Genomic DNA, 7,449 nt, shown 5'->3' on the forward strand with positions numbered 1-7,449 from the left:
CAATTTGGCATTTCTTTAAAAGTTACACACATATCAACCACATGATCCAGCCTTATCACTCCTAGACGTTTACCCCAAAGAGATGGAAATACATGCCAAGCAAAGATTTGCACACAAACGTACACAGCAGTGTTATTTGTAATAGGTAAAACCTGGAAACAACCCAAATGTCCATCAGCAGTGGAATGAATAGAGAAACCGCAGTTTATCCATACACCAGAACACTACTCAGAACAAAAAGGAATGAACTATTTAGACACTCAGCAACACGGATGAATCTCAAAACAGTTATGCTGGGGTGAAAGAAGCCAAACTAAAAACAGCGCATATTGTACAATTGCACTTATAAAAATTCTAAAAAATGCAAACTAACCTAGAGTGAGAGGAAGACGACCAGCGATTGCTTGGGTATGGCGTGGACAGGGAGGAACGGAAGGGAGGAGTCACAAAAGGACATGAGGAAACTTTCTGGGGTGATGGGTATGTTCCCATTCTTGATAGCAGCGATGGTTTTGTCAAAACATAGTTATGTCCGAACACAGCTAGCTATGAATTCCAAATATGTGCTGTTTATTGTATATTATTTATACCTTTATTAAACTATTTTTAAGTTAACTTTAAAATTTAAAAAATAGGCCTCTGCATGTGAAAGAACACATTCTGTATATTGCATTCAGTAAGAATCAGGAAGAACCTTTGGAGACTAATCAAATGATCCTGATATTTTTGCTCAACGGTTAAAGGAGTGGTTCTCCAAATTTAATAGGCACAAAGATACCTGAGATGCTCATTTAAAATGCAGATTCCTGTGTTTCACCCAAGGGTGAAAAAAAGACAAAAACAAAAAATGAAAAAACAACAATGTAGGTATTCCATACATATAGAAATATACTATATATTTTGCTGATAAAAAAATCTGTAGTGTGCAATTTACAACATTCAATGTGTTTTACATTTGTTTTTGTAAATTTCATAAAGGTGATTCATTCTTAGAGAATGCTTTGGTAATTCTGCCAAACTCTAGGTCTAACCTTACGGTTCAATTGATGAAGTATAGTTCCAGCACAACTGTTGGTTGATATTTTCATTGTCATCAATGAGTAAAACATAAGTGAAACATCATTTGTTAATGATGTGAGAGACTTCTTTGCTGAATTGTGTAATAGTTTTCGAATACTGGAAGAACCTTTCCTCATTTTGTACCATCCACAATGTGTGATGATGTGACACAATGTAAAGTTCAATCTGCATTATCAACATTTTCTGTATCACGTCCTTAAGTCTGGACCATAAATAAAACAATAAACCAAACCTGGTTTGTATTTGCCAATTTCCATAGTGTAAATGCTGTTTACACCACATGGCCAGTTTCAAGCTGCCACCAAGTGTGCACTTGGGCACAGACGTACAGCAGCACCCCTCCATTCGGTGTCCTACCACCCACATACAGTAGACGTGACCGCAAGGACACAGATAATAGTAAAGTGTAGGAAAGGACTCACCACAGAAGTGGTGAGTTCTGAGTATTTTTTTAATTTAATGGTAAGCTTGTAGCATTTAATTTTTAGTGATTTTTAGTAATTGACTCACAACATTTCTTAAAATGCAGTAGCAATAGTTGGCTCTCAAGAGCCATCAAACCACTGGCGCCACCTCAGCCCTAAGGAACGAGAGCCTCTGGGACGGGGGCTCAGGAATCCAAGTTTTTAATGTCTCCCAGGACGGTTCTGAGGTGAGATGCGAGTAGAAAATCTAATTGCATTTTTATTTCTGTTTAGCTAGCAAATAGGTCATCTTCAGAGGCAACCTGTTTTGGGGAAAGAATACAGGATGAAGCATTCCAGCATGAAGGTTCTCACTCTGGTTACGCCACTGATTGTATTGCCCTGGGCACGGCACTGGCCCTCTTAGCTCTCTAATCTAATAAGGAGGGAAGGGACTAAGAAAGGATTGACAGCTGTCATTTTGAAGAGATTTACTTAGTACCGAAGTATTCAGGGTTTAATGGTCTGGTGTCTCTGATTCACTTTAAAATGCTTCAGGAAACAAAGAAATTTAAAAAACAGTAGGGCTGGGAGGTAGGTCAAATAAGATTGGCAAGCGTCTTTGTGATGAAGGCATGAGGATGTATTACACTGTTCTCTCTGGTCTTGATTATGTTTGAAACTTTCTGTAATAAACATGTCTCAGAAGTCACTAATAATCTTATAGGATCTTTTAAAAATATGTTTCACATCAATTAAATATGTATGCAAATTGGGAATACTGGGAAATTTTTGTTAACTTTCAATGTTATTGTCTAGACTATCCAGATAGTGGAGGCCCAGTTTTTGAAGGCCATGGAAAGATTTAAACGGACATGATTTTGATGGTAAATGGGTGAAAATTGCATTTGTTGATCTAACATTAAACTAAGAAAGCAAAAACATTTTCTAAAGTTTCACATTGTCCATGGGTTTCTTCTTTGTTTAATGGGACGCGGCTCAGAGATTGGCATCTATTATGGATTTAATCCTGAGGAATCTGAATCTACTGGGAAGTCACAGAGCAAATCAATGGCTGAGTCAGGATTCGAACGCCAAGGCTTTAAACTGGTATTTGGGACTTCTCCAAAGCCTGTGCAGCTATTTGAGCTACATAGTACTAAGTAACATTGAGAACTTCCACATTGTGAATGTATTTAGTAATTTTTGATTCATCTAACCATTAAGAAATTGTTATATCAATAATGCTGCTGAAAATTTTCAGTATAGGAATTTTAGGCCTCTCTTATATAAACCTTATACAATAAAATTAACTCTATAAGGAGTAACTAAAAGATAAATTATTAGATTAGAGTAAGCAAGAACCAATTAGATGGCAACTAGTAAAAACATCTTGAAATATAAAGACATAGATAGGTTAAAGTAGTAGAAGGATAGGAAAAAGTACACCATGCAAACTCTCACCGAACAAAAAGTTGCAGTGGCTGCATTAACATCAAAGTAGACTCCAGAACAAGAACTATTGTCCAAGACACAGGGGCGATACACAATGACAAAGGGGCCAGTTGCCAAGAAGTCAAAGCGATCCTGAACGTATGCACTGTGCAACAGAGGTTTAAGATACATGAAGCAACAAGACTGATAGAACTGAACGGTGACACAGAAAACTCCACAGCCCTTGAGCTCACCACAAGGTCTGGCAACTAAACCTCAGAGTCGCACATTAAGCTGGATCTTCTGAAGGCACCAATGTAGTCCCCCGGCACACACCAGAAGGTAAAAAACAATTCTTTCTTAAGAAAGCATCCTCAGTGTAGGCCCTTAGTATTCCAAGTGATTAAATTGACCAAATCTGAGCTCACAGTGAAAGATTACCAAATATATGGGGAAATAAGCCACCATGAGTGAAAGTTCAGAAACAATAAACTCAGAACTCCAAGAACTTTAGTACTGGAATTATCAGGCACAGAATACGAAATTAATTTGTATGAAGTGGGAAAAGTCTGCATAGCCGAGGGACAAAATGAGAATAGAAAGCAACAAAACAGAAATGAGCCAAGTCTTTTTTTAAAGAATTAAATAGATCTTTAGTGTCAACTGTAATCATTGACACTAAAGCCTCCGTGAATGGGTAAAATGGCAGGACAGACGTGGTTGAAAAGAAAACTAGCAAACGCAAGGCTAAGTTTGAAGAGATAGCACAGACTGCTGCAAAGACAGACAAGGAAATAAAGAATGTGCCATGGGTGGACCCGGCACTCATTGCTGCTGAGCCTGTCTTGGCCTCTCACCTTCCTCCCTGAACAACACGAGCTTCGGCACTCTGGCTTCTGCACAAGCTACTGGATCCTGAGCTCCATGCAGCCACCCAACCACCAGGCCCAGCCAGCCAGGGGCAAGGCCAGCGTCTGTGCAGGCTCCAGGGGCTCAGGCTCCCAGATCTGTGTGTCTCACTCCACCAGTGTGTGGGGCAACTAAGCATCTGGGGGCCCAACTGTGGGGATGACCAGGGATCTGGCAGGTGTGGCAGGCATCCGGAATGAGAAGAAAACTACGCAACACCTAAATGACTGTCTGGCTGCCTACCTGGAGAGGGTGAGAAGCCTGGAGGCTGATAGTCAGAGACTGCAGACCAAAATTGGGAACACCTGAGAAGTGACCCCAGGTCAGAGACTGGGGGCATTATTTCAAGACCATCAAGGACTTGAGGGCTCAGACCTTTGCAAGTTCTGTGAACAATGCTGGTATCATTCTGCAGATTGACAATGCCCCAAATTGTTGCTGATGACTTCAGAGTCAAGTATGACAGGGAGCTGGCCACGCACCAGTCAGTGGGGAGTGACATCAATGGGCAAAATCTGCAAGGACACTGATGATATCGATGTCAGTTGGCTACAGCTGGAGACAGAGTTCAAGGCTCTTATGGAGAAGTGCTCTTCATGAAGAAGAACCACAAGGAGGGAGTAAATGGTCTACAAAACCAGATTGTTGACTCTGGGTTGACTGTGGAGTTGGATGCCCCCAAATCTCAGGGCCTCAGGAAGATCACAGTGGACATCTCGGTCCAGTATGACAAACTGGCTCAGAAGAATGGAGAGGAGCCAGACAAGTACTGGTCTCAGCAGACTGAGCAGAGCACCACAGTGGTCACCTCACAGACCGCTGAGATAGGAGCTGCTGAGATGACACTCACACAGCTGAGACGTACGACCCAGTCCCCGGAGATCAACCTAGACTCCAGGAGAAACCTGCAGGCCAGCTCGGAGAACAGCTTGAGGGAGTGAAGACGTGCTGTGCCAGGCAGAGGGAACAGCTCAACGGGACCTGCTACACCTGGAGTCAGAGCCGGCCCAGGCCCGGGCAGAGGGGCAGCACCAGGCCCAGGTGTACCAGGCCCTGCTGAACATCAAGGTCACACTGGAGGCTGAGATCGCCATCTACCACCTCCTGCTGGAATAAGGGGAGGGCTTGGATTTTGGTGACACCCTGGACAACAGCAACTCCATGCAGTCCACCCAAAACACCACACCTGCAGGACTGTGGGCAGCAGCATGGCGTCTGCGGTCACTGACACCAAAGTTCTGAGGCATTAAGGCAGCTGAAGAGGTGCACTGCTGGGGGTTAGGAGGCCAATTAAAAGTTCAGAGATCATCATTAAAAAAAAAAGAATGGGCCATGTGTCAGGTGGCATGAATAAAAATAGATCTTATTCTAAACATATTTTGTGAAACTGAAGAACACAAAAGAGAAAAAAAATTCTTAAATGCTATGGTAACCATATTATTTATTGTCCAAACTTGGACACTCTTTGGAGTCATTATCCCAAAACAACAGACTTACACTGGGCTGTGCTGGGCAAACCTAGACAGAGTCATCCTACAGGAGGGCTGTGATACAAGAAGATCACCTCCATGGAATGATAATCAGACTGCAGCAGACTTCTCATCTGCAGCAATGGAAGCCAGAAAACTGCTGAATCCTATCTAAAAAAGCTGAGAGCAAACTGCTATGGATTTGAATTATGCACTCAGGAAACCTATATTTCAGGAAGAAAGCAGAAATAAAGACATTTAAGGTAAACCAAAACTGAGAGTGTATTCCACTACACCTTCGAAGAGGCTTGTAAAAGGTCTTCAGGAAGGAAAGAGAAGTAAAAACCTGCTGTGGGAGCAAAGTGTGGGATTTAAGAAGCAAGGAGTGAACAAAGATATGGAGAAGTTAGTAAATGTGTGTGTGCACATGTACACCTAAAGCAGATGTTGTCTGTATAAGACGATAATGTCTAGTTTGATGAGTAAAAATAGAGTTGAAATGTGGGCAACGGCAGCATACATTAATGAACTGGAGAGAGTGGTCATGAGCAAATGTTCTAAAGCTTTTTATGACCCTGGGAGAGAAAAATGATGATGAGCTTTATTATGGTAAAATACTAAGGGCAACCACTAAAATAAAAGAAATAATATCTGTAACTTCCAAACTGGTGGAAGAGATAAAATGAATAAGAAAAAAAATTCCCCAAAAAGAAAGAACAATTAGCAAATCTGATAATACCAAGTATTAGCAAGATTGTGGAGTTATGGGACATTTTATACATGCTTTGAAAATGTGACATTATCTTAGTAAAATGAAATATGTCTACGTTACAACCCAGCAGTCCCACTTAGGTATGTATGAGGGTATAGCAGAAAATCTCATGTACATATGCATACAAACAGGAATGCTTTTAGCAGCACTGTTCATAATATTAAAAACAAGAAACAACCCTACATTAGTTTGCTGGGGCTGCTGTAACAAAGTACCACTGGGCACCTTAAACAACAGAAACTTACTTCCTCCCAGTTTTGGAGGTTAGGAGTCGGAGTTCAAGGTGTAGGCAGGTTTGGTTTCTTCTAAGGCCTTTTTCTCCTTGGCTTGCGGATGGCCGCCTTCTTGCTGTGTCCTCCGCTGGCCCGCCCTCTGTTCCTCACATCCCTGCTGCCTTTCCGTGTGTCCGACTTCCTTTCCTTAGAAGAACACCAGTCGGATGTGTGAGGGCCTGTCTGAGGGGCCTCATTTTAACATCACCACTTCACTAAAGGTTCTGTCTCCAAATCCAGCCACATTCCAAGGTGCTGGGGGTCAGGATTTCCACGTGTGAGTTTTAGGGAACACAATTCAACCCCTATCAAACCCAAATGTATAGCAACAGGGGAATAGATAGAACTTTGGGATAACTACTCAGAGAAACATTATACAGCAGTGACACGAGTGACAACAACCACATGTGATGATACGTAATGTTGATTGGAAAAAGTGAGTCATAAAAGACTAACTCCATTATGATACCATTTTTTTACATAAGAAAAAAAGCAAAACTAAAAGAAAATAATATAGGGATATATACACATGATATCACTATTTTTAAAAGACCAAGGAATGATAACCACAAAATTCAATACAGTGAATTTTTTAATTCTTCTTTGAGAGAAGCAGGGGCATGGTACTCAGGAGAACCACACAGTATTGCTAGTGTCCTAATTCATAAGTAGGGTGGTGGGCATTTAATAAATTGTTATTTATATATATTTACATCACATATATAACATTCATATATAAAATATAAATGTACATAATTATTATGCAGATTCTTTTGCATGTATCAGATATTACAAACCCCTCTTATGGCTCTGGCCAGTATGGCTCAGTTGGCTGAAGCATTATCCCATAACCAAAGGGCTGCAGGTTCAATCCCCAGTCCAGGCACGTATGGGAGGCAGCCAGTCGGTGCCTCTGTTTCACATTGATGTTTCTCTGTCTCCCTTCCTCTCTCTCTAAAAGCAATGAAAAAAATGTCCTCAGATGACGATGAAAATAATAATTTTAAAAAAAATTTTTAAGCCCTCTTATGATAATATATTTCATGTAAATCTATTTGAGAATAGATGCTAATTCATTTATATTATTTCAATGTTGTCCATTTTTTATT

The 7,449-nt window shown here is 40.9% G+C and overlaps 1 pseudogene; it reads left to right on the top strand.

Annotated features, from left to right (window-relative positions):
• Nucleotides 1-3,986: 3,986 nt before the first annotated feature.
• LOC123807751 lies at nt 3,987-5,069 on the top strand (annotated as a pseudogene).
• The last annotated feature ends 2,380 nt before the right edge of the window (nt 5,070-7,449 follow it).

The sequence above is a fragment of the Phyllostomus hastatus genome, unplaced genomic scaffold (assembly GCF_019186645.2).
Source record: "Phyllostomus hastatus isolate PE091 unplaced genomic scaffold, TTU_PhHast_1.1 phas_scaffold_46, whole genome shotgun sequence".
NCBI lineage: Eukaryota > Metazoa > Chordata > Mammalia > Chiroptera > Phyllostomidae > Phyllostomus > Phyllostomus hastatus.